At 40.5% G+C, this 26,298-nt stretch overlaps 1 protein-coding gene across 3 annotated transcripts in view; it reads left to right on the top strand.

Moving 5' to 3' along the window:
• Positions 1-26,298, top strand: part of scyl3 (SCY1-like, kinase-like 3) — a 324,580-nt gene that overhangs the window by 245,569 nt on the left and 52,713 nt on the right. For 2 of the 3 annotated variants that reach the window (XM_057841174.1, XM_057841175.1), the window contains one exon: positions 17,155-17,264. The exons of the other annotated variant lie outside the window; for it this stretch is intronic. The gene's annotated coding sequence lies outside the window, so the exon portion shown is untranslated. The remainder of the gene's footprint in view (positions 1-17,154; positions 17,265-26,298) is intronic. 3 annotated transcript variants of the gene reach the window in all.

The raw sequence follows: 26,298 nt of genomic DNA on the forward strand, positions 1-26,298 counted from the left end.
TATTATGTTTCCTTCCTTTTAAATACAGTGCATAACACAGTATCGATGGCAGATGTTCCCATGCTTGCTTTGGTCACTCAGGAAAATTCAAATCTCAATTTTCTGCTCCTCTGTTGTCCTTCACATTTTTGATGCGTTAAAATATCAAACATCAACATAAAAACCTCAGCCCATCAATGCTGGGAAAAATCTCTTATTTTGAAATGTGTTTCACATTTTATGTTATTATCGTATCAGTGAGCATGTCCACGAGCGACTTGGATTGGGGGCATCAGTGAGTCAGTGATTTGAGCTTTAATCCCTTAATAGAGACTTGTCTGGATAATATTTCCACAGACAGACATTATGGAGGAAAAGGAGATAAAAATAAATGAATAATGCCAATGTTCCTGTTTGTTTGGCTTTATTGGCTATCGTGCAGATTTAGACATACTGTACAGTTAAACCCAAAGTAATTAATACCCTGGCCAAATTTACTGTAAGTGATTTTTTTTTTTTTTAAATCTTAAGATTTTTTTTAATCTTCAGTCTGGAAACTAAACAATATTGAGGGTGTCATATCTCATTTTGACACTGGGAGAAACATTTGCTTCCGGCGAAATGACTCACATACTGTATACCAACTCGTTACAACAGAAACAGTGCAAGCCTCTGTGTTCTAATCAGTGCCTTATTTTTCAGCATTTATGTCACACGAGCCAAAAAATGCGCAATTAAGAGGAAAAAAAACATGTAGCATTGGAGTATAAATTGCAGTTTTGTGTACGTATGCTAACGTTACTTGATGCATAAACAACGAACTGAGAATATGCCCATTATGGTAACGTAACATAGCTATTAGGAATTATTCAGATACCTATAGCATAAAGAACATGCTAACAAATTTACAAAACTGTCAGTGTCACTCAAAAAAAACGAAATCCAATGAAGTCTTCATCCACTCTGTCACTTTTAAACAACTCAAGCACAGGCCTTGAACGCCCTCAAATGGTTAAGTGTTATAATAACATGTGAAATGACATACAGGTCTCCGGTTTACGACCGAATTCCGTTCCTGCGCTGGCGATGTCGGGTTAATAATTTCACACATAAATCACTCCAAAGTATAAAGCCCTTTTCACAAACACATGAATGGTAAATGGTAGAGCTGGGAATCTTTGGGCACCTAACGATTCGATTACGATTACGATTCAGAGGGTCCGATTCGATTATAAAACGATTATTGATGCACCCCACTCCTTTTTTTTTTTTTTTTTTTTTTTTTTTAATTTGTTTTGTACATTAGTTCCAAAATTGTTCAAAAATCCTCTCAGGCTAAACCAAACTACTATTTCGGTATCAAGTTAACATATAGCAGTAAACAAATATACAAAAATAACAGTAAATAAAAAGCTCCAGTCCCCATTCTATATCAGCAGCTTTAAACTACTTTCAATTAATTTAATGTTGTGAATCAACCGTTAAAGTTGTTAAAATTGCTCCTGTTATTCCATAATTTCTCTTTTGTCTACTTTCAACATGTAAAAGTTTTAAAACTATTTTAAAGATAGATTCAAGTCAATATTTTACCGATTTAGGAGTATTTTAGATAAAAAGTTAATTAGGTTCGCTTGGAGGGTTCGCAACAACAGCCTTGCAGGAAGTGTACTGCTTTAAGATGGCGGCCGTTACTAACGCCCGCATCTAGTTTTTTGTAGATGTGCTGGTAACGATACCGAAGCTATAATGCATCTAGTCCTATATAAATGATATCTACCGTAACATAATGTGGCTTGTAGCAGCTTTTCGGCAGCAGTCAGGTATGTTTTTGTTTTTTTTTATATCTCGTGGCATGAGTTGAGCTAGAGCCGTGAGTTGAGCATTGGCGTTACCCGAGGGGCCGGGTAATGAGAAGCATGATGTTTAGCTACTCTCGCTCCGTCCCTAATTGCGTACCAAAGACCGCGCGGCGCGCTGAGTGTGTCGTACTTCTGCTTTACTTGGCATATTTCAATAATCGGAATTTGAATGTTTGTGAATCGTTCTCGAATCTTCCACGGCCGAATCGCGAATAATCTAAGAATCGGAAATTTTGCACACCTCTAGTAAATGGTGTTATACTTATATAGCGCTTTTCCACCTTTCAACACCGTTTAATTCCCAGGATTTAAACAGGCAGGGTTTGTATGTGAAAGCAATTTCCCGAGTCGACACACTGGGATTACGCAGATATCTAACGGGTCGCGTCTTAGTAGGCCTGTCACGATAACAAATTTTAGTGTGCGATAATTATTCTCATAAATTATTGCGATATGCGATATTATTGCGCCCCCCCACCCCCAATTTTTTTTTTTACCAATTTACAATAACACAGTGAGAATACAGTATATATTAATAGATCACGTATACCCATTTAAACGCGATAAATATTTACTCTTAAATTCAAAAATACTTTTTAAGAAATCACAACTAAAAACAATAGACCATGCCTCTTAAGTAAAAAACAACAATATTGATACCGCACAGAAACTCAGAATAAATAAAATGTGTTTAAAAAAAAAAAGAAATTTTGCACTTAATAGCTCAAGCATTTAGGCAAATGAAAACTTTTCCCGTCATAGCTTCTGCAATGGTGTTCCATAGGGATGCAACGATACAGTTTAGTCATGGTTCGGTACGATTTTTGATACGGGGGGCACGATTTTCGATCCGATTCAATACATTTAATGCTCTGTAAACAAAAATAACAATTATATTTTTTGTTTCGTTTTTTTGTTGTTGTTTTTTTTTGCTAACGAGCAAAAATTAAATTGCCATCATATAAACATGCATTTTAGTGCATAATATTTGAAATATATATCTGAAAAAAATTTGTATAAAAGTGCTGAGAACAATCTTTACTCTTTGTAAAGGGAGGCAGGGCGCACTGTTGATTGCTACAGCTCTCTTAGCAGCTAGGTTTACTACATGAGCAAGACATCCTATTTGTGGTCAGAATCCATCTGTGTCACTTACTGAATTAACAATATTTGCAACATTATCTATAGTCACTGGTATGGATTGATTTGGCCTTCTTAACTTCCATTCAGTCACGACAGTTTAGAATTCATCGATGTAGTATATGGACTACGTGTCCCATAATCACTCTGGGCTCACGTAGCCAATGGCATGGGACGTAGCACATCTAGTTTGCCATTTCATGATATCTACTGTGTGCGCGCATTAAAAAAGTTAGCAAGCGCCGCTGAAGTCACATCTGCTCATTACTACACAACACCAGCATATGACAATCAACTTTCATAAACAGGATGAGTTTGAAGCAGCTGTTCGTTGTCAAAGCGAGGTTGTTCGTAGCAGCCAAGTCGGTAACAATGTTTTGGCGGACTTTGTTGTAAATATCCGGCGCTGTGCCGAAAAATAGCCGCCCCGCATGAAATGTCACTCCTGACCGGAGCGCCCACACGTCAACAACACTGGCGCGCCATAGATGGTCCACAGTCACTCCGGAAGACTGACGCGGCCGGTATACGTTGAACAATAGGATATAAATGGAACAATTGGCTCTGGCGCTAGTTTTTGCCGGACCTGGAACGAAGATGCATTTTGCGCAGTTGGTAACGAGGAATCCGAACTTTTAACAGCACGCCTGCCGCACGTGCGTGCACACGAGGCGATAAATCGCAGCAGAAAAATTACCGCCTTCATTTTTATTTATCGCGCGATAAATGGAATTATTGCATATTGCGACATATTACGTCTTACTATAATTTCCGGGACTTTCCCGGGACGAGGCGTATGTGAAAGCAAGCGTTAAATTCCCGTGTCAAAGCATGATGACTGATGACGTAAATATCATGACGGGCCGATCGTCACTTCCTCTTTCTTCGCAGTAAGACGAAAAGTGTTTAACAAACATCGCAATTATCTACATAGCTACCAAGGAAATAGCTTAATTAAACTGAAAACATAAAGAAATTAAATTGCTACTGGACCGTAGAGCTGAGGAGGAGAGTCCATCGTCCATCCTTGGAAATGTGTGGTTAATTTTGTTGTCGCTGTTAGGATCTGCAACTGCGGAAACAAGGTTGTACCTCAAAGCAGAAAACAACGGAGGGATACGTTCAAGGGTTTATCAAATACAAACAAAAATACACATGGTATCAGAAAAGGAGGAATAACACAAATACAGGAATTTACCAGGATGTGTTTGTGAAAGGGGCTTAAGTTTCACCCCCAGCCGAACTAGAAAAAAAAAATTATAGTCCGAAAAATACGGTATATTAAGCTAAGGCCAGTGGCGGACTTGGCAATTTTTGGGCCTAAGGCGAATATATCCAGGGGCCCTCCTCATGGGTCAGGGGTTAAAAAGGTGAGAAGGGTGTGGAGGAAATATGTTGTGGTACACTAGGGCTGTCCTAAACGACAAATTTTCTCCTGATTAGTCAGCCGACTAGTAATCTAATAATTTTCTTTTTGTTTTACTAATTTAGCAATGAAATTTTTGTTGACGCTTATTAATTCACAAAACTAGTTTGAAACACTTAAATTCTTTATTAAAGTACAAATAATCATGTAAATAACAATAATTAATCACAAATAAACAATGAGGTTAAATGCTTATAGCATTTACTGGTGCAAAAGAATGGAAAGTAAACAGATTCAGAACACTGACTTTGCCTTTCCAACATTATTCAAAACAATTCTTTAAAAAAATTCTAGCAATATTATTATAGTATATTATTATAGTATACTACTATATATAATAGTATATACTACTATATACTAGTATATACAACTATATATAATAGTAGTACAATAATTATAATTATTCATTGCCAATCATATTTGTCATGAAGAGTGTCATTTGAAAGCTATTCTTAGTGTAGAATCTAGAATATTTACTCAATACATTATAATATTAATTCTGAAGTATGTGGGATTAACTCCAGAAATCATTATTTATATGACAAACATGACGTGCTTTTGCTGTCAACCAGCCGTTGAGTGTTATTGTATGACTGATTGGAACTGTACTACATTGTTTCGCCACAGGGTGTGCTGTCGTGTATTTTATGTTCGGTGTGAAGAAGAAGATGAAAGTTAAAAGAGGCATTTTAGGCCTGTTCTCAACTTCTCCCTCACTGCACTTTGGCTCTCATTTGTTCGAAATAAACGATAGCCGACATGCAAAGTAGCAAGTGAGCTGTAAAAATAGCGAGCTTAGTGGCGTGAAAACTGCGGGAGAGCTAAGTGAAGCTAACGAACAGCTAAGCGGAGCTAAGCGATGCTAACCGGAACGGCGCTAAATGAAACTAAGCGACTGATACTCTGTCCGTCGTCATGGAACAGTCCATTGTAGTGCGTGTGTGTGGGGGGGGGATAATATAAATGCAGCATTCAAATGGCTTTCTTTTTTGTTTTGTTATTTGTTTGGTATGCTGACATAATTATACATGACGAATAGTTGGGGGTGCTGCTGGCTCCGGTGGCCCAAGCCGTTGCTCGTTGGGGCAAGGGCAGCTGGTCGGGGGCCCCCTACTGGTTGGGGGCCTAATGCAATCGTCTACTTCGCCTGAATAGTAGATCCGCCTATGGCCAAGGCATGCCACATATACTTTCTGTATTATTTTCTTATTTAAAACAAATTGGTGCGAAACTAGTGGCAGGCAGTCAACCATTTGGGAAAACCAATGATAGAACGCCTCACACAGTGAGACAATTCAGTCAAGTCCGGCCTTGTCCAGTGTGAAAGAGCCCCTCGGGCTATGAGCGCAGTTTTTCTGACTCTTTCTGGTGTGAGTGTAATCTATCAAACGGTTAGCAATGATCCTCTCCTTGCCTTGGAGGCTTTCTTCTTCCCAGCCTTGAGCAAACCACAAGACTGTTTAAACCTCAAGGGGCAGATCAGTTCTGCTGGGCGTTATTACAGGCAAGCATGAACTTTTTCTAGCAAATCCCATAATGATATGGAGTCTGGCGGCCACACAGACAGTGGATTTGAATAAGAAATGTATTTACAACTGGCCTTGACCAAGCTCTTAAACTGTTCTGATCATTGTCTGACCCCTTTTACCCAACCTGAGCCTTGACACCTGATCTGTTTCATCGGCTTCTGTGGTATCTACTGAATCAATAAGTATCCACAGTCCAATGGAGACAAATTTTCCCACCTAGAGTAAGTACGCTCACCCGGAAAGACTCAAACCTTCCCAAGAGGGGTTTCACTCTCATCCCCAGGCTTCCCTTTTGCACCCTGGCATGCCATACTCCCTACCCACTCATTGACGCAGCACTATGAATCCATCCATCATCCTGACAGTCAAGAGAGGAAAAAAACCTCTCATGGTCGCTTCCGTTCCCATGAAACCCAAACCAGTTTGCATTATGGGCAACATTAAGTTTCAAGCATGCCCGGGCCAAGACTATACGGGTGAACCACTGTAAAATTTGAGGAGTTACAAATGGCCAAAATGAAAACTTTAGCTAGTTAGTCGCTACGTCTTTACTTTGGAAGATGTGGTGTCATGCTCGACAATCTCCTCTTTGCTGCAGTGAGATTTCAGCCTCCCTCAGTGTAATTTCATTCTCATCAGTTGTTGCTGTAATAAGAAAGTAATACAGTGGTACGTCTATTTACAACATTAATGCCCTAATCCAGTGATCCCCCAACCACCGGGCCGGGGACCGGTAACGGTCCATGGCACATTTGCTACCGGGCTGCAGAGAAATAATAAATCATTAGTTAACGACCGCAATCTGGTTGGTGCCTCTTGACACATTAATATGCCTGTCTAATCTATTAACTAATCAGAGTAGAGATTTATCATGGACTTCATAATTCTATTGACGGGACAGATTCCTCAAACACGCCTTTTCGTAGCGGGCCGTCCCACACTCGGCTTCAGTTGTTCGCAGTCGGTCTTTGTTCTTCTTATACACATGCAGCGACTCAACGCCGGATTTAGGTTGAAAAAGTACGAAAGGTGTACCGCATACAAACAGGAAGGATTGTCTCAGGATTGATTTGTTCGAGGATTCAAGGTAATTATTATATTTTCCGTACCATGCATGCATTTTGAAACGTTGTGAAAAAATCAATAGGAGAAATTGGCCGCTACAGCATTGGCGTTATACTTCGCAATATTCTCTTAAAAAAATGCTAGCTGCCAGTTTTTTGTTTTTTTTTTGCTTTTAACCAAGAGTCAAGACTGTTTTACGTCCATATCTGTAAAGAATTCAGGGATTTAAGCATTTATTTACAATAATTTTCATCGTAAAAAGCTCTTTGTTGTGATAAGGCGGCGCCACATTGGCTTAAAGACTAGCATCACATTCAACATATTTGCGTAACTGCCTTTTTTTTTGCTTTTAACCAAGAATTGAGACTGTTTTATGTTCATATCTATTAAAAGAATTCTGGGATTTAAGCATTTATTGACAAGAATTTCAACGTAAAAAGCTCTTTGTGGCGATAAGGCGGCGCCTCAGTGGGTTAAAGACTAGCAGCACGTTTGGCATATTTACGTAAAATAAATGCTAACTGCCTGTTTTTTTTTTGCTTTTAACCAAGAGTCGAGATTGTTTTACATCCATATCTATAAAGAATGCAGGGATTTAAGCATTTATTCAAAAGAATTTAAATGTAAAAAGCTCTTTGTGGTGATAAGGCGGCGCCACAGTGGCTTAAAGACTAGCAGCACATTTGATATATTTACATAAAAGAAATGCTAACTGCCAGGTTTTTTGCTTTTAACAAAGAATCGAGACTGTTTCACATCCATACCTATAAAGAATTCAAGGATTTAAGCATTTATTCACAAGAATTTTCAACGTAAAAGCTGTTTATCTGTGTTTCCACTCGGTCAGCTTTGACAGAGATAGGCCCCCTATGAATCGGCCCCACGCCCCGTGTCCTGTCAATGCATTGTGAAGTCTATGGATTTATGTACGTCGCCATCTAGTGGTTGGCTGCCATTACTGGGGTGTTTGCCCAACTATAGCAGCTAGTCAGTCAATGTAAACAGTAACGTTAGCTGCTGTTGGTTGTGTGCTGCGGGCGGCAATGTCTTTGAACAGTTTTTTTACTGGGAAAAGGCCACCTGCTGAGCCAGAAGAGGAGCCTACAACCAAGTCCAGTCTGCATATGTGGCTAAAAGCTAGCAAACGAGGCAACAAAAGTGAATGCACTGAGAGCATAATAAGCCAAGAAGCCTTTCATGATTGGAGAAGAACTCATTATGCCAATGACCAAGGATATTTGCTGTCAAGTTTTAGGAGAGGCCGCAGTTAAAAAAGCTTGATTCAGCGTATGGCGAGTTACATTTTCCCTGCATTTAATGTTTGTTTCCAGCCCTGTTGTGTTATTTTACATTTACTGTAATTTTCTGCCACACATTGCCAGACTGTGAAAATAAAAGGCCCTCATTACACCGGTCTGTGGTGCAAAAAAAGTTGGGGACCACTGTTTTACACTACTGTACTGTATATTTGCTTCTCACATCCTGAAATTTCTCTCGTAACAGGTGGTAATATTTTCCCATTGAGGCGTGTTGTAACCTGAAAATTAATTCTCTTTGTAGAGATGTTCTTAAGTAGAGGTACCACTCCAATCGTATTTTTCATTGACTGGGCTTGCGTGCTCAGGTGCGACTCATAAGCCCTTTTCACACACATATCCAGGGAAATTGCCGTGTAAGGTGACACGGGATTAACTCGCGTCATTGCCTTCACACATGTAGAGATGTCCTTAGAGTGACGCTGGTTGGACCCTTCCGCGATTTTATAACCTGAACATTGTCATTTTTGGTCAGCATCGGCTGTCACAATGTTGGTCAAATTGTGTTTTGTTCCGGGGGGAGCGTTCCCGACGTCGGGAAAGCAGCCAACTCAAGCTCGTCAAGACTGTATTTAAGCCCAGTAGATCCAATAGAAGGGTGTCGTGAAGGAAGAATCCCGCTGGCTTTGTTTTGTTGTCTTATCGGCTTTCTGCCTACCGCTTAGGTTAGTATTTTTGATCCCCGTCGACGGACCCATTGGTCGGACCGATCGCATGTATTTTTGTATGTACTTAATAAACCCTTGAACGCATCCCTCCGTTGTTTTCTGATTTGAAGTACATCCTTGGTTCCGCAGTAGCGGACCCTAACATCGGCAACAAAATAAACCACACATTTCCAAAGATTGACGATGGACTCGCTTCCTTGGTTCTACTGTCAAGGACCCATTGTGTTATTCCCCCTTTCCGCGATCGCATGTATTTTTGTTTGTATTTAAAAGACCCTTGAACGCTTCCCTCTGTTGTTTTTTGCTTTTGATAATTGCGATGTTTGTTTACCGCTTGTCGTCTTACTGCAAAGAGAGAGGAAGTGACGATCGGCCCGCCATGATATTTATGTCAATAACCATCGTGCTGTGACCGGAACATTTAACGCTTCCTTTCGCGCACACCGCTTCCCAGGAAAGTCCCAGACATTTTACTAAGAGGCGACGCGTGAAATGTCCACGTAATCTCCGTGTCAGTCAACCCGGGAAATTGTTTTCACATTCAATTGCTACACGGTTAAATCCCGCGATATCCCCGGTGTTTCGGAGTGTGTGAAAGGGGCTACATTGGCGCAAATAAGTATTTAGTCAACCAACAAAAGTGCAAGTTCTCCTACTTGAAAAGATTAGAGAGGCCTGTAATTGTCAACATGGGTAAACCTCAACCATGAGAGACAGAATGTGGGAAAAAATACAGAAAATCACATTGTTTGATTTCTAAAGAATTTATTTCCAAATTAGAGTGGAAAATAAGTATTTGGTCACCTACAAACAAGCAAGATTTCTGGCTGTCAAAGAGGTGTAACTTCTTCTAACGAGGCTCCACTCGTTACCTGTATTAATAGCACCTGTTTTAACTCATTATCGGTATAAAAGACACCTGTCCACAATCTCAGTCAGTCACACTCCAAACTCCACTATGGCCAAGACCAAAGAGCTGTCGAAGGACACCACAGACAAAATTGTAGACCTGCACCAGGCTGTGAAAACTGAATCTGCAATAGGTAAAACGATTGGTGTAAAGAAATCAACTGTGGGAGCAATTATTATAAAATGGAAGACATACAAGACCACTGATAATCTCCCTCGATCTGGGTCTCCATTAGGGCTGCTGCTATCGAATATTTTAGTAATCGAGTAATCGACTGAAAATTCTATCGATTAATCGAGTAATCGGATAAAACAAATATATTTTTAGGTGAAGAGCAATTATAAATATACATGAGAAAACAAGACATTTCATCTAATCTTGAACCATTTTCAGTCAATCAGTGTCTTTATTTTTGATGTATATTGTAGCTAGAATTTTAAAAAAAGACTAATTCACTGCTTTCACTCAAAAAACTTTTAGATCTTATTTTTTTTTTTTTTTTTTTTAAATATATATATATATTACCTAAAAATGCCTTTACGCTTGATAACACACATCACTTAAAAGTTAGGATTTTTTCCCTCGTGTTTCAATTGAATTTCTCTTTGTGTCAAGCCATTTTTAAGTTCTAGTTAAGTTTTAAGTTAGTCTAAACTGTAAGTCCTGATAGGATTTTGAGTTTTTGCAGTGTTCAAAATAAATGTATGATACAGGCTGTACTGGAGCACATTAGGGACCAGTGCAACTTGGTGTTTTATCCAGCAATGACTACTGAGCTAAAATTGATAGTTAGCATGATTAAGTTTTTATTTTACACCCTCATCACTCCACAATGCTATGTTATGTTAAAGCCTGTATGTAAGACACGTTAGCCACGCAACGACAGTGGTCATAATTAATTGAAACCTAGTCCTCCGCAGGGCTAACTTTACGTGAGCTAGTAGCGACAGTAACGTTAATCTTATTTATTAACGCTTAGCGCTCTTTATTAGCGCTTAGCGCTGTACTGCTTTTAGATGGCGGCTGTTTAATAACGCTGCCCAGACGCGGCCGAGTCTGTCATTGCGCATCTAGTTCAACATACATGTGATCTTTATGAGACGCATCAGACGCTAGCTGTTACCAACGTAGCATCGTGCGGGCTAGTATTTGGCAACGTCGGCGTCGTTTGTGGCGGCTGTCAGCTGCAGTAAGTTTTTTTTTCCCCCCTTCTTCCTCTCCGCACGTGACAGCGCGTTGTCCCGCATTAAAAGTAGTCCGAGCAAAACGTGATGCTTAGAGCTGTCAAAATAAACAATTACTCGAGGTGAATAAAATTACTCGGATCAGTTTTTAAACTCGAGTTACTCGAGTTGCTCGAGTACTCGTTTCAGCTCTAGTCTCCATGCAAGATCTCACCCCGTGACGTGAACAGTGAGCAAAAATCCCAGAACCACACGGGGGACCTAGTGAATGACCTACAGAGAGCTGGGACCACAGTAACAAAGGCTACTATCAGTAACACAATGCACCGCCAGGGACTCTAATCCTGCACTGCCAGACGTGTCCCCCTGCTGAAGAAAGTACACGTCCAGGCCCGTCTGCAGTTCGCTAGAGAGCATTTGGATGATCCAGAAGAGGACTGGGAGAATGTGTTATGGTCAGATGAAACCAAAATAGAACTTTTTGGTAGAAACACAGGTTCTCATGTTTGGAGGAGAAAGAATACCGAATTGCATCCGAATAACACCATACCCACTGTGAAGCATGGGGGTGGAAACATCATGCTTTGGGGGTATTTTTCTGCAAAGGAACCAGGACGACTGATCTGTGTAAAGGAAAGAATGTATGTATCGAGATTTTGAGTGAAAATCTCCTTCCATCAGCAAGGGTATTGAAGATGAGACGTGGCTGGGTCTTTCAGCATGACAATGATCTCAAACACACAGCCAGGGCAACAAAGGAGTGGCTTCGTAAGAAGCATTTCAAGGTCCTGGAGTGGCCTAGCCAGTCTCTAGATCCCAACCCCATAGAAAATCTGTGGAGAAATTTGAAAGTCTGTGTTGCCCAACGACAGCCCCAAAACATCACTGCTCTAGAGGAGATCTACATGGAGGAATGGGCCAAAATACCAGCAAAAGTATGTGAAAAGCTTGTGAAGAGTTACAGAAAACGTTTGGCCTCCATTATTGCCAACAAAGGGTACATAACAAAGTATTGAGATGAACTTTTGATATTGACCAAATACTTATTTTCCACCATGATTTGCAAATAAATTATTTAAAAATCAAACAATGTGATTTTCTGTTTTTTTTCCCACATTCTGTCTCTCATGGTTGAGGTTTACCCATGTTGATCATTACAGGCCTCTCTAATATTTTCAAGTGGGAGAACTTGCACAATTAGTGGTTGACTAAAAACCTATTTGCCCCACTGTATATGTTCTTTTTCACACTGATAGACATTGAAAGAGTACTATAGGTGCCCTCTACTTCCAGAGGTGCCGGAGTTATTCAGAGTTGATACTGGAGACTGAACACTTATATTGGATTTGCTCGGGATTTGGCATGAGATTTGAGATGAGAGTTATGTCATCAAGTTATGTTGTGTTTTTTATCTGAATAGCTGTTCATTGTTACAGAACAATCGCCTATTTACCCTGTTGTTCTCCATTGTATTGTTACTAGTATAATGTATGATGTTTGTTCTTGGTCATTGATAAAATAAAATTCCCCCAAAAATCTGCTTTATGCTCCAGTGCAACTTGTGTTTTTGTTTCCCCTCTTCATTGTGCATTTATTGGCTTGGGTGACTTTACTCCAAGTGATTTATAGTCTGAAAAATTCACTAAGTCAGAGGAAGATGCCGTTTTCCCAAGTGGTGGGTACATAAAACCATTACTGTTTATTTAGCAAGGAGGTCCAACAAGAAGCACTGGCATGGGCTGTTCGCAAGATGAGCTTGAAGGATGGAAAAGGATTCCAGTTAATGTTTTGTAATTTTCGTGAGAATCTCCCATAGTTTTAGCCCTCGGGAGTTGACTTTATTTAACCCCCCCCAAACAATCAGAAAACAGTTTCAAGTATTAGTTGGCATCCAGGGAGAGGCAATGAAGAACGTGTGTGTCTACGATGGCTAAGAGGTGCTCAGTGTAAGGCCAAGAACAGTGAGATGTTACTTTTGGACGGAGGTAGCAGTCATAGTATCAGGTGTGATACCTGCATCGAACCAGAAAAAACACAGTTAAAGTGAAGGAACTCGACCTGGCAATAAGTTTATTTGAACTTGCACGGAAACACTTATGGTTTTGTGAATGGCTTTGCCAAGCAGCACAGATGCCAGACATTTATCTCCCCTGCATTGTGTCAACAATGAACCTCTCTCACCTGAAGGAAAGTATGTGTAAAGCAGAGGTGATTGCTCGAAAATGTCAAAAATATTAGTAATCAAATGTATAATGTTTTTTGTTGTACATGTGATCAGTGTTGGGAATAACGGCTTTATTTTTTCAGTAACGGGGTAATCTAACTAATTATTTTTTCCGCCGTTACAACGCTGTTACCGTTACTAACGGTCAAAAGCGGTGCGTTACTTACTTTGAATAAATTGAAGAAACTACCAGCCGTAGCGAGTCTACTCTGCTCTGTTTATTTGTCATCCAAGACTTTGGGTTCGTTCAGGTTCATGGCAATGAAAATAGTAAACACACATAGCCTACCTTTGCAAGAACGATGGAGTTGCCGTTTGATACGGTCATAATGTGCAGGTCCTGCACCCATCCGCAGCAAAACTGTTCGTAGCTTTGTAGCGATTTGTAATTTTCGGAATCACAGATGAGTTTAGTAATATACACCAAACAATAAATTCAGCTGAATGTCCATTTCGCGTAATTGTGGAAGCCCGTCGTCATCTTTACTCTATTTGTCTTCGGCTTGCTCATAAGGGTCAACATTGTTCACATCCTTAAGTTTGATCACATATCTGTTCTTCGCCTTAGTGACGAGTTTGTCTCTTTATCGAACTGACAAGTTAAAGTTTAATGTCCCGCGAGCCAGACCTGCTTCCAATATGGCTGCGTTGTTGTCAAAACTCACGTGATTCCCCATTCTGTGACGTAAACACTGGAGCCTAATAGCGCACCTTTTCACACACAAACCGGATAAGGGCACGCGCGGCAAACACACACACACAAAACAGATGCAAAGGGATATGATGGCAGAGCATTCAGAGGAAAATTGGTCCTTTACGAGGTGGAGATATAAACACTATTTCAAGTTGGTCAAAATTAAAGGAAAGAACGTGCATGTAAAGTGTAATTTATGTCCCGGGGCAAAGCTTTTGTCGACATCTGTGGTAAGCAATTCAAATCTGTTTATTTTTGTTGCACTTCAAGTGTAGGATAAATCTGTTGCTGGTGAGGTGCAATAAATATTTCAAGGTTCTATAACACAACTACCTGTCTGTTCTTCTCTATTCAACTGACTCAAATAATGCTCAGAAAATTTCAAAATCTTTGACATACAACTTCTTTTTAAAGTAGCGGAAATAGTTACTTTCCCTAGTAACTAGTTACTTTTAACATAGAGTAATTCAGTTACTAACTCAGTTACTTTTTGGAAGTAGTGAGTAACTATAACTAATTACTTTTTTTAAAGTAATGTGCCCAACACTGCATGTGATTGACTAAATATGCACTACAACGCGCTCAACTTTTGTTCAGAATTAGCTTCTTATCACTTGTTACGATGCAGCTTGCTTTTCATTCATTCACGCAGCTTCACAGTACCTTAAAGTATGTGGATGTCGTGTTTCTCCAGAGTTGAGAGTGCATTGTTTCACTTCAGTGAGACTAGACAAGTCATTGGCTGAAGGCTGGTTTTACCCGCCCATCAGACACAGTGCGTCTCTGGGGATCTATGGGCAGTGAACGGGGTTCAACTTGCCCAAATGCTCTGGTTCTCTGCATGATGATTGAATGATCTGTTTGAGTGGCAGTTTACATGGCGACTCTGTGACACGAAGACGCAATGACTGTGTTGCGGACTGGCCTCGCGTGCATATAGTGTCGGCGAAGACAGAAGGCGAAAACAAAAAATTCTGAATCCTGCCTCCAAAGTGGAAGGGGGATTGAGGGGACTATCTCCAAACGCATATCAAAGGCTCCCGCGGCGCGAAACCGCGCCGATATCGTCAGCACTTGTACACGTCGCATTGGGCGTGGCCAGCGGTGCTACTAAGCATTAAAAACCGCAAATATGGCGGAATGTCCACTTTAATTTACTGTTTTAATATTATTTTTAAATTAAATATGTTGAATATTTCCATTTTTGTGCCTTTTTGAACAAAAGAAAAATGCCATCGCTTCGAGTGGGCGGGCACATTTTTTTCCGGGCTGAGGAACTTTGGTGGGGTAAAAGTACATCATTTGCTGCCGCCTTGTAAATCTGCACTGCCCCCTAAGGCCTGGCATGAATACAGCATCGTTTTTATGCGGAATTGCAACATTGTTCGAATGGAGATGGGCCCATATAAATGCAAACATGACATTTTTCGTCTTCTCGGAGAGTCACCATGTAAACAGCCCCTGAGGCTGAATCCCTTTTTGATTGATGACTATTACAATCTGCGGGAAGCATTTTTCAATTTTCATTCCATTGTTCTAGGTTGAACGGAGATTTTCATAATCATCCTAGCAACACTTGATTTGTTCAAAACGACTAGCGAAAAATCAAGCTTATTTGTGGGGGGGGGGGTTTCTATTGTATCTGCTTATTTTTGGAGAGTTGATTTCTGGCACTCTAGTTTCTTTACCTACCGAGTGGGTGCCACTGAGCACCTCCACCGTCACCAAGGTGAGTAGAGCAGCCAAAAAGTTTACTCAAGTAAGAGTAGCATTACTTCAAAATAATATTACTCAAGTAAAAGTAAAAGCAGTCGTCCAAAAAATGTACTTAAGTACAAGTAAAAAAGTATTTGCTGAAAAGAAGACTCAAGTAATGAGTAGCATTGTGAGTAACTGCTCATATTTTTGTTGGATTTCCCCCCCCCCCAAACAATGGTATTTTTTTTTAAACACAAAGTTATCATGGTTTGGAGGCTGTTTTGCTGCCTCAGTGCCTGGACAACTTGCAATCATGAATGGAAGTTATATGATCCGCGAATGCGGAGAACAAGATTAAACCCAAAAACGGACAACAGAGGGGAAGCATTCGGGGATTTAATAATCACAAATAAAACAAAACACGCGAACGCGGTAAAAAGGGAATAACAAAAGGGGTCCGTGACAAAAGGTCGACGGGGATCAAAAAAACGAAAAACCGAGCGGAGGGCAGATCCAAAAAGAAAAACAAAAATACACTGAATACCTGCACAAGGTAGAGGATCACAAAACTAAGACGTCTGACGAACTAGAAGGCAAATACAAAGCGACTCGAAAGCAGTACGTGTTAATGGCGATCAGCAAGGGAAATATATCGGTGTTCTTCTCCCGGATAGGCTGCGTTTATATACTATAGCTGACGAGCAGGGATTAGCTGCAGGTGCGACGTTGGCACGCCCCCACACCCGGCTCTGCAACAAAAACAAATTCTGACAAGCAGCAGAACACGACAGGAAGACTGAATTTGAAGTTTATCAGGATGTTTTGCAGGAAAACCTGAGGCGATCTGTCAGACAGTTGAAGCTAAGTTGAATTGTTTCAGAAGAACAAATTCCACGTTCTGGAGTGGCCAAGTCAAAGTCCAGACTTGAACCCCATTGAGATGCTGTGGCATGACCTAGAGACAGCGATTCATGCCAGACATCCCAAGACTCTGACTGAACTACAGCGGTTTTGTAGAGAAGAATGGGCCAAGATTAGTAGAGATATATGTGACAGACTGATCTGCAGCTACAGGAAGCGTCTGGTTGAAGATATTGCTGCTTGGGGGGCGACAAAATTGTAAGTGTGATGGTTCACTTACTTATGTTTCCCCCTTCAGTCATTTTTAGCATACTATCCTCATTAAAATATGAAACCCTATAAATGTTTGGGGGGTTTTAGTTAAAGCAGGCAGTTTTTTCATCTGTGTGATTTTGACAAAGATCAGATCACATTTGATGGTGATTTTCTGCAGAAATATGAGAAATTCCAAAAGGTTCAGATAATTTTTCATACCACTGTATGATATTCCGAGAATTTATTTACTGCTCCTTCTTGAGTGATTGTGATGGGTGTTTGTTTTGGGAGAAGATCCTTTCGACATTTACTGGCTGACTATTGATTTAGTCCTTTCGTTTTACAGGATAAGGCGGGAACAGCCGGACATAACCGATCTCGGGTTTGTTTTGTGGGTCGGGTCACTGTCCTCATCACGGGTTGCTGAGCGGACACCAGTTTTTTACAGTCGTTCTGGTAAGTAGATTGGATTTCAGTGGTTCAAGCAAAGGTTGCAACTGCACCGCCTTGCCTTCTTCACCCTGGGTCCCACGGTGTCCATTATTCCCTCTCGTGTACCTCCCCTTCCTTAATGTAACCATCTCACGGGCCAATGCGCCCCCAGAAAATGTTTCCTCGTCCGGTTCACTGTTGTAAATGTCACCTGAGTTACTCTCTCTCCTCCCTGCACACATGGCCCTTTATTCAACAGCCTTTTTAAAAAGACCCACACTCGCATTTCATGTTTGCTCACTTTTACTACGTGTCAGCGAGCCCTCTTCATACCAGTTAATTTAGTAACTGTGGAACAACAGTCGTATTTTTTTTACATGATATTTTGCCTCCATATCATATTTTAGTATTCTATCTTGCATTTTCAAGGTTGATAGAAAGTTTTTTTGAGTCTGGTTTTTGTGTGGACTAGCTTTTGCTTGGTTGTTGGGGCCAAGGGTTGTTAAATTGACACATAAGAGACCTCGAAAACGGGGCTTCTCCATTATTTTGTTTCTATGTATGCTTGATGGATTTATCGAGCTGTATTACCTGGTGTTGCTCGGGTGAAAAAGTGATAATTGGCATTTTTCTATGCAAATGTTTTGAGTTTCGAATTAATTTCCCGTTCCTAATGGAGGCCTACAGAGATCAAACCCATCTAAGAACACTCCCAGACACTTAAAGTAAAACTGTAAAAGTTTGAAAGCCAACTGTGACTTTGCAATTGCAAGAGATGCCTCTTTTGCCCAAAAGATAGTGCTGTCGCCTCTACAATCGGGTCACATTTTCAATGCTAATTTTTGGAGTTTCGATTTAATTTTCTACACTAAATGAACACCTGGAGAGATCAAACCCATGTAAGAACACTCTCAAACACGTAAAGTACAACTGTGTAAAATTTTGTCAGAATCCGTTACGTCATTTCGGAGTCCAGAGGGAGCGAACACATACTAATGCGCCTCAGACCAGTTGCAGTATTTTGTGATCAGTAATGTTTTTTGTGAACGCATTTGAATGCATCACACAGGAGCGAGAGTGAAGGGAGAGCACGCTCGGCTTTTACAAGCTGTCGCCGAGTTGTGATTGACATAAATCTTTGGAAAACAACGAAAGCCTGACATTGTTACTTGGGATGTTACAATCGATGCTCAGTTGCGCTCTCACCACTTGGAAAATAACAAATAGAAGCATATGGTGTGGCGCTGCGTATATTACCTGGAAGCCACAACCAGGAGTGCTTGTGCATTACAGTGGCGATCCTGGAAGTGGCGACAGTTTTGACAGGCAGAAATGTTGTGGGAAAAAACTAAGGGTGTAACGGTACATGTATTTGTATTGAATCGTTTCGGTACGGAGTGCTTGGTTCGGAACGGAGGCGTACCGAACGAGTTTCTGACATAATGTGACCCTTACTTTTCGAGGCTGTGAGTCGATCAGGTGACAGTTTCTTTGTGTAGATTATATTTACTCCGTCTTCTCTACTATGAGGACCAACACGGTAGGACAGTATAACCCAGAAACGTCAACGGTGCGACAACGTGGCCGCCGCGAGAACGCAGTGAAACGCGGGCGTTAAAGTCAATCAGCCAATGCACACCGGTCGCAGTGCGGCTGCGTGTTAGACGCATCCAAGAAGCGGCTCAACATGACGCACGCGAAAAGAACGGTAGGGTTTATTATTTGACGCGAGACGCGGCCCTCCTGTGTCAATACTACTACCGGTAGCCATGATCGGGCAGACAGGAAGTCACTCGTGTAAAAATACGGTGGATCCGGTCAATTTTCAAACTAATATACAATCGTAACCCACTTTTTGAGTCCATCAGATCTCTTGAGTGGTAGATCGGGGCACAGTTGACTTGTCTTTGTTGATTTACTGCTGTCTTCTATAATAATAACCAACACGGCCCCGTATTCAATACAAAACCCTCCTACCACAACAAAACAAGTAGGAACTAATATTCACACAGGAACTAAAGTTATACAATATAAAATATACAATATAAATGAATACTACATCACATTTGTAAAATATAAACACATAATAAAATAAATAATAGCCTATTTAAATAAAATAAATTGAAATGAGCTAAAACACCTGTTATTAAATAATAAGTAGTGTTGCACCTATACCATTTTTTGGCCCCGACACCGATACCTGGCTGTGCAGTATCGGTCGATACCGATACCATACCGATACCACCCCGATTATATATATATTTTTTTGTTGTTGTTGTTGTTGTTGTTCCCAAAGAGCTACATAATTGGATGTGAAATCATTCCTATCAAGGCTTTGTCAGGCTGTTGCTTACCTTTGCAAAACAGGAAAAAGTACACTAAACCCTAGTAGACAATATTTGAATAAACCTTCCGCTCTCAAAGGCCAAAATAGTGCTAAATTTGTGAAATTAATAAAACATGTATAATACTAGCCCAACAGTAAGAAAGTAAAAATAAATTCATAATAATAAACTCTGAATGAACTGAATAAACTTTTTTAAACCTCTCAAAGTCCAAACAGTGCAACTTTCATGAAATTATTGTCACATTCTGCTGCTGGTTAGATTGTGTTTTGTTGCTGGGCGCGGGGGCGTGGCACTTGAATCCAATTCAGGCTCATCAACGCAGCATTTAAGCACGGGTGATCTCAGAGAAGGCTGCCGAGATATTTGCCTTGCTGATCGCTATTTGACATCTGGCACAATAATCTCGCTACATTTGCTTGTTATGCCCCTGCATTGGGTTTTTCTGTTAGTGTGCTGCTCTCGTTTGTAACCGCTGCCTATCGTCTTAGTTTGTCCGTCGACCTGCTGTCACGGACTCCTTTTGTTATTTCTACTGTCCCGCGATCGCGTTATTTTTTGTTTGCAATCATTAAACCCTTTTATGTATCCCCCGCTTGTTGTCTGCTTCGAGGTTCAACTTTGTTTCCGCATTTGCGGACGCTAACAATTATAAGTAATAATAATTGACCACAGCATCCCGTCTCTCCTTTTTTTCAGGAGGTGGGAGTCCCTTATTTCTATTTCTGAAAGGTGGCAACAATACTTTGGAAACACTTCCCAAATTACTGCGGCATTTCTTTCAGTAAAAGACAATAAAAGTAAAGTAGACGAAGCGAACTGACCAGAGATTGTTGCTCCGGTCCAGCGGCCTTTTTCCTCTGGATAGCAGTCCTGCTCATGCAGGCTCAAACTCGTTGTGTTCGTTCACGTTTCGTCTTCAAATGTTTTATCAATTTCGAGGTATTGAAACTGGCCGATTTGACTCCACATCTCCAAACTTTCAGGCCGCAAATTTTGCATGCAGCCATTGATTTTAATCGACGGGATTTCTATTTGGAAATATTTCCTGACTGCCGCGGCGCCGCCATATTTCCTGGTTTGTTTTTCGTCCATATGAAAAAGCCCCCTTTTGATTGGTCAGGAGTGGCTATTGGCCCGCTCTCATTGGTCTGGTGCAGGCCAATAGCGATAGCTGCTTGGTGTTCACGTATCATCACACAACACAGAGACAGAGTGTAGTGAGCGCCAGGAGGAGAAAAAGGCTGTGGTCAAATATTATAATAATGGATCGGTAAATGTTATCGGCGCCGTCTTTGTTGGTACTTGCCGATACCGATACCACCATTTCGGGCCGGATCGGCGCCCCCTGCCGATACTAGTATCGGTATCGGTGCATCTTTTATAATAAGAATAATACACAGATCCTGCTTACACAACTAAATTATTTAATTTCTGTGTGGCGCTTTAACTTGAGAAAATCCACCAATAAAGCTTTTGAAAACCGTTCATAAGAAAAAAAAAAGATTCATATAGGCATTTCATTTGTAAAATACATGTTAAATCTTTGTCATTGGGATTGCTTTTCTCTTTAGCACAGGACTTTTTTCTTCTTTCTTTCAGGAAGAAAGCTGATCAATACGCGGGGTCTGTAAGGCAAATTGTTGTTGGATTATTATCTTTAAATACCCGCTACTTTTTGAGCAGAATTCTAGCTTTGTATAGGCTAATGTTCCTATTGTTGAAAGCACAAAAGTGTGTAATAAACAACTAGCACGTTTATATTTTGCATTTTGTTTTCTTACTGTACCGGAAATGAACTGAACCGTGACCTCAAAACCAAGGTACGTACCTAACAGAGATTTTTGTGTACCGTTACACCTCTAGAAAAAACTAATCGCGCGCCTCTTTTACTGGGGGTACCACGCAGGTCACTTTTTGGGGTTTAATTTTTTTTTTTTTTTTTTTAACTGCCTTTATTTTGCATTTAAGAAAATGAAATAAACACTTAAAATGTAAACATTTTTGACTGTTAAAATCCCTCTTAGCTCTTTGGCTAGAGTAGTGACTGACTGCTGAAATACACACACAGTATTAAAAAAGTTACTTGGCAAAGTAACTGGTGTTACCTTTCATGTTTGTTTTTTTTTCATTTTTTCAAAAAAAAAAACAACAACAACAACAACAACAAAAACATAGTAACCTTTGCTATGTTTGGAGGTCATTTAATGTTGTGAATCAACCGTTAAAGTTGATAAAACTGCTTCCGTTTTTGCATTAGTTCCCTTCTGTCTACTTTCGACATGTGAAAATTTTAAAACTGTTTCATCCTTTAAAGATAGACTCAAGTCAAGATTTTGCTGATTTAGGAGTATTTAAGATAAAAAGTTACTTAGGTTCGCTAGGAAGGTTCACTACAAAAGAGCCTTTCTGAGAAGTTTACTGCTCTAAAATGGCGGCTGTTAACTAACGCTACCGAGTCTTGTCATTTCGCATGTAGTTCTATATGCATGAGATATCTAGGAGTAGATTGTAGGCTGTCGGCTACAGTCAGTAAATATTGGAGCCACCTAGCCTAGCATCTCGTTTGCTACAGCGTCACAACAAACACTCTCTCCGTGTCTCTGACTTTTCTCTAATGCACATTGTCTCGTTGCCGAAACGTTATAGTGGACCGTCACAGTTAGGTAGTAGCACTCTGTAGCACGTGACGTCCAACTATCAGTGGTCAGGGCGAAACTATGTGCTTTGGCGAAATCATCTTCGATGGCTTTGCGTGCCATTTAATAAATGTCGGGGATTACGTTGTTGGAGAAATATGTCCGTGAGGGAAAATCTTAACGCGGGTCCAGCGTTGCAAATAAATTAACGAAGCCCGCCGTGTGTTTTCACTGGTGTCATCTTCGGGGTTTACCTGCTCTGAGAAAGTGATATCTGTGGGTGATGCCGGCTGAGGTGCCGAAGTCATGTATAAGTGTTGCCATTAGCATAGGAAACAAGCGCTGCGCAATGCTTGCAAATTGTTTTAATTTTTTTTTTCAGTATTTTCTCTCCCTCCACATTGTAGTCTACGGGGAAACCGAAATGTTGCCACACCGCAGATTTGAAAGAAGCCGGTGCTTCCTCAAAATTCGGTCTCTCCACTCCTCCACTCGCCATAACTTTTTTGTTTTCTTTCTTGTTTCACTTTCACTTCGCTCGTAAGCGAGAGAGGGCGTTACTCGGCTTCTATTACACAGGTATTTGACATCGATCCGACATTTACTTGCGGGGCGGGAATTTCTCCACAGCTGTGCTTCACGTCACACACAGTCACACAGAGTTCGACCAATTCATTCCACAAGCGTTCGGAATAAATTAATTTCAAAACCGAAAAGGCGCGGTTCATAAAGGCGTATTGAACCGTACAGGGCGAACCGTACAGTTCGGTTTTGAACCGCAAACCGTTGCACCCATATTGTGTAATGACAATAAAGGCGTTCTATTCTATTCTATTCTATTCTATTCTATTCTATTCTATTCTATTCTAAAACAGCCATCCAGTTACAATCTGGATAGGCTAAAAATTAAATATTGGCTGACAGTCTGAACAAGGCCTTCATTTGTCATAAATAAAGACGACCATTGTCAGAATTCATTAACGACGCTTTGACACTTGTTCCATGATGCAAAGACTCATGTGGTGTATACAGACTATAAGAGGTGAGCGATGACAGCATGAATAATGCCTGCCTCTGTAAGCGCTCACGAAACAACGAGTCTGAATGAGTGGCTCAGAGAAAAGCTGAAAGAAAGCATTGGACAAGGCCCAAAAAAAAAACGGAACAGATACGATGCTGCACAGGGTCAGCGACGGGATATTAGTTAGGCAAAACAATGAGCGAGTCAACTTTAAGGCACACTGAGGTCACTTTATAAGAAAGTGGTTCCAAAGTGACGTAACACTCATAAAAGCGCGGTTTGCTAGTTTAATGTGAGCAGCGTGGCTCCATGTTACTTAGCACTTCTAAAGTTTAACAGTCTCTTTTTATTTCCTACATTCTGTTTAAACATTTTTGGCTCCGTGTGAACAAAACTGGACAGGTATTAAACTTTCTTAGATGGTGCGTTTTAGGACATCGGGTTAATTACAGGTGCCAAAAAGGACACATTTAAGCACTTGTGTACTTCACCAAGATATTTCGAGAGGGAAAGTTGGAAGATTTGAAATAGGAGCGTTTACGAGCAAAGTCACTGAACAAATTGAGTCATTGGCTGCCATTTGTTATTCAAAGGAATGAATATTGTCGCTCGACACGCAAAGTTCATCGCTGGTACAATTTTGCTCTGAAAAATACACAAGAGCACTTTGCGGTGGATGCGTCTCTCGTCACCTGAAGTGAGTTGATCAAGCGCCGCAGTGATGTTTGGACGCGCTGTCTACAGTAAAAAGGACTTTGTTAACTTGAGCCCCCTCATCAATCTTCCATGTGCTGATACAAAGGCATCTGTGTGAAGGATGAAGAGGATGTCTGCAGGGTGAAGTGCGTGCGGCGTCGGGGCCAATCGGTCGGTTAGAGGCTTGGAGAGGAAACTCCGGTTGGCGCTACGGCTCCTATGCCAGCCTCCGCCAATCTAAGCTTAAGAAGCAGCATGGACATTAAAACAGTTTCATGAAAAGCAAATAAAATGTCTAGCCCTCACTGAAAACATTTGTGAATTTAGCCCACTTGTCAACAACACACTGTCAAAAATGATGAGAACATGGGGAAGTTTTCCAATTTAAATATAACATGTAATGGCATCAACACTGTGAAAATTACTTCTTTACCTCAGTTTTACATGAAGTGCAAATACATAAAATGAATTAGTCATGGTTAAAAACATTCATTATACCTTCAGTATATCCTGCTTTTGCAGTTATCTTCCCGTGTACAGTTGCACGCGCCACATGCAAACATTTTTTTTCTTACATTTGTATACTATAACCAGGGGTGAAAGTGGCTAGAATTTCTTGCCGGAACTCCCCGACGTGAAGGTCGCCATGGAGCAAGAAATTTTATTTATTTATTTATTTATGTATTCATATATTTGGTTTTTTTTTTTTTGGGGGGGGGGTCCTAAACTTCTGAAATGCAAAGAAAACCGTTTTGGTCAGTATTCCTATAAAACATTAAAAAACTGATTTTCATTCAAAATGGTATTTTTTCAAAGATTTTCAAAATAAAAGTTAACAAAAACAGCTATAACCCCAACCTCCATCTCCTAATTTTTATTTTCCCTCATTTCCTCACATACTAAATGCCAAATCTCAGTTTTAACTACTTAAGAACATATGATGTATATTAAAATTGAAGAAAATGTAAACATATACTTTTTGTAGTGTTTTTAAATAATAAAGATATAAGTAACATACTTTAAAGACCATGTGACACGAGAAAAAAAGTCTTAAATGGCATTATTATGTGAATTAGAATCATATTTTGAGACAATTCGACTATATACAACAATTTAGCAAAGCACAGATGACGAGAAATTAGTCTTTTAATCTGCCGGTTAGCCACGCCTATCATTTTAGGGCTTTAGCGTCCCCAACAGGTGAATGACGTCAGCGGTAGACTGGGCTCATCGGTTTTACTATTCAGCCCATTGAGGGGGAATTATTCAGAACGAGGAAAACGCGACGAAGAGAGCCGCAAAATGTCATTGTTTCAGTCTCTCTATTCCAATACTTTTACAGGATATTCTTTTTATCCAAGTATTTTTCTCCAATAGCTATATAAATGGCTTGAGAAGGACCAGTCAGCCCGTCGAGGGGGAACTATTCACAACGAGGAAAACGCGACGAAGAGAGCCGCAAAATGTCATTGTTTCTGTCTCTTTACTTCAATATTTTTACAGGATATTCTTTTTATCCAAGTATTTTCCCCAATAGCTATATAAATGGCTTGAGAAACGCCAGTCAGCCCGTCGAGGGGGAACTATTCACAACGAGGAAAACGCGACGAAGAGAGCGGCAAAATGCCATTGTTTCTGCCTCTTTACTTCAATATTTTTACAGGATATTCTTTTTATCCAAGTATTTTCCCCAATTGCTAAATAAATGGCATGGTCATGACAAATAACAGTCTTGTGCTGAATGGAATATGAAATAATAAAAATGCATTTATTCAGGACGACATGGCAAAATTACTCCATAATGGTCAAAACTGTCGACTTCACCTTTACTGTCGCACCTCCCGACCGATATTTTATGACACCTAAATCGGACATATGTCATTTCCCTTCCCCGGCTTTGGAGAATGTAAAGAAACCAGAAGGCGTGACAGCTAGCCGACATGCTAACCCGAACCGAGTGATGTTTCAAAGTCTTCGAAGCGGAAAATCACACATAACTATCCTGGATTATTTGACATGACGACCCGGCTGTCGATTGCCTTCGCGGATCGGCAAACCGCCCGGCGGAGAGCAATTTACAGTTCGTTCCCCGGAGGAGGGTGGCTGGAGTTGTTGTGCAGCTAACGTGCTGCTGCTAATGAGCATTAGGAGAGCTTTTTACATGCCTGTCAATGATCAAACGTAAGTAGTCCTTCATTTAAAGGAAGTTTGTAGTGTTTACTATGTAATCGCTGTATTCGTATTTGACATAATACAAAACAAGATGTTTACTCACTTCCTCGTAAGTCCAATGGTCCCACAGTAAATATCCACGGTGAATGGGAACCTTTTGAAACTCCAAAAAGGCACATACGCCT

The sequence above is a fragment of the Corythoichthys intestinalis genome, chromosome 7, assembly GCF_030265065.1.
Source record: "Corythoichthys intestinalis isolate RoL2023-P3 chromosome 7, ASM3026506v1, whole genome shotgun sequence".
Taxonomy (NCBI): Eukaryota; Metazoa; Chordata; class Actinopteri; order Syngnathiformes; family Syngnathidae; genus Corythoichthys; species Corythoichthys intestinalis.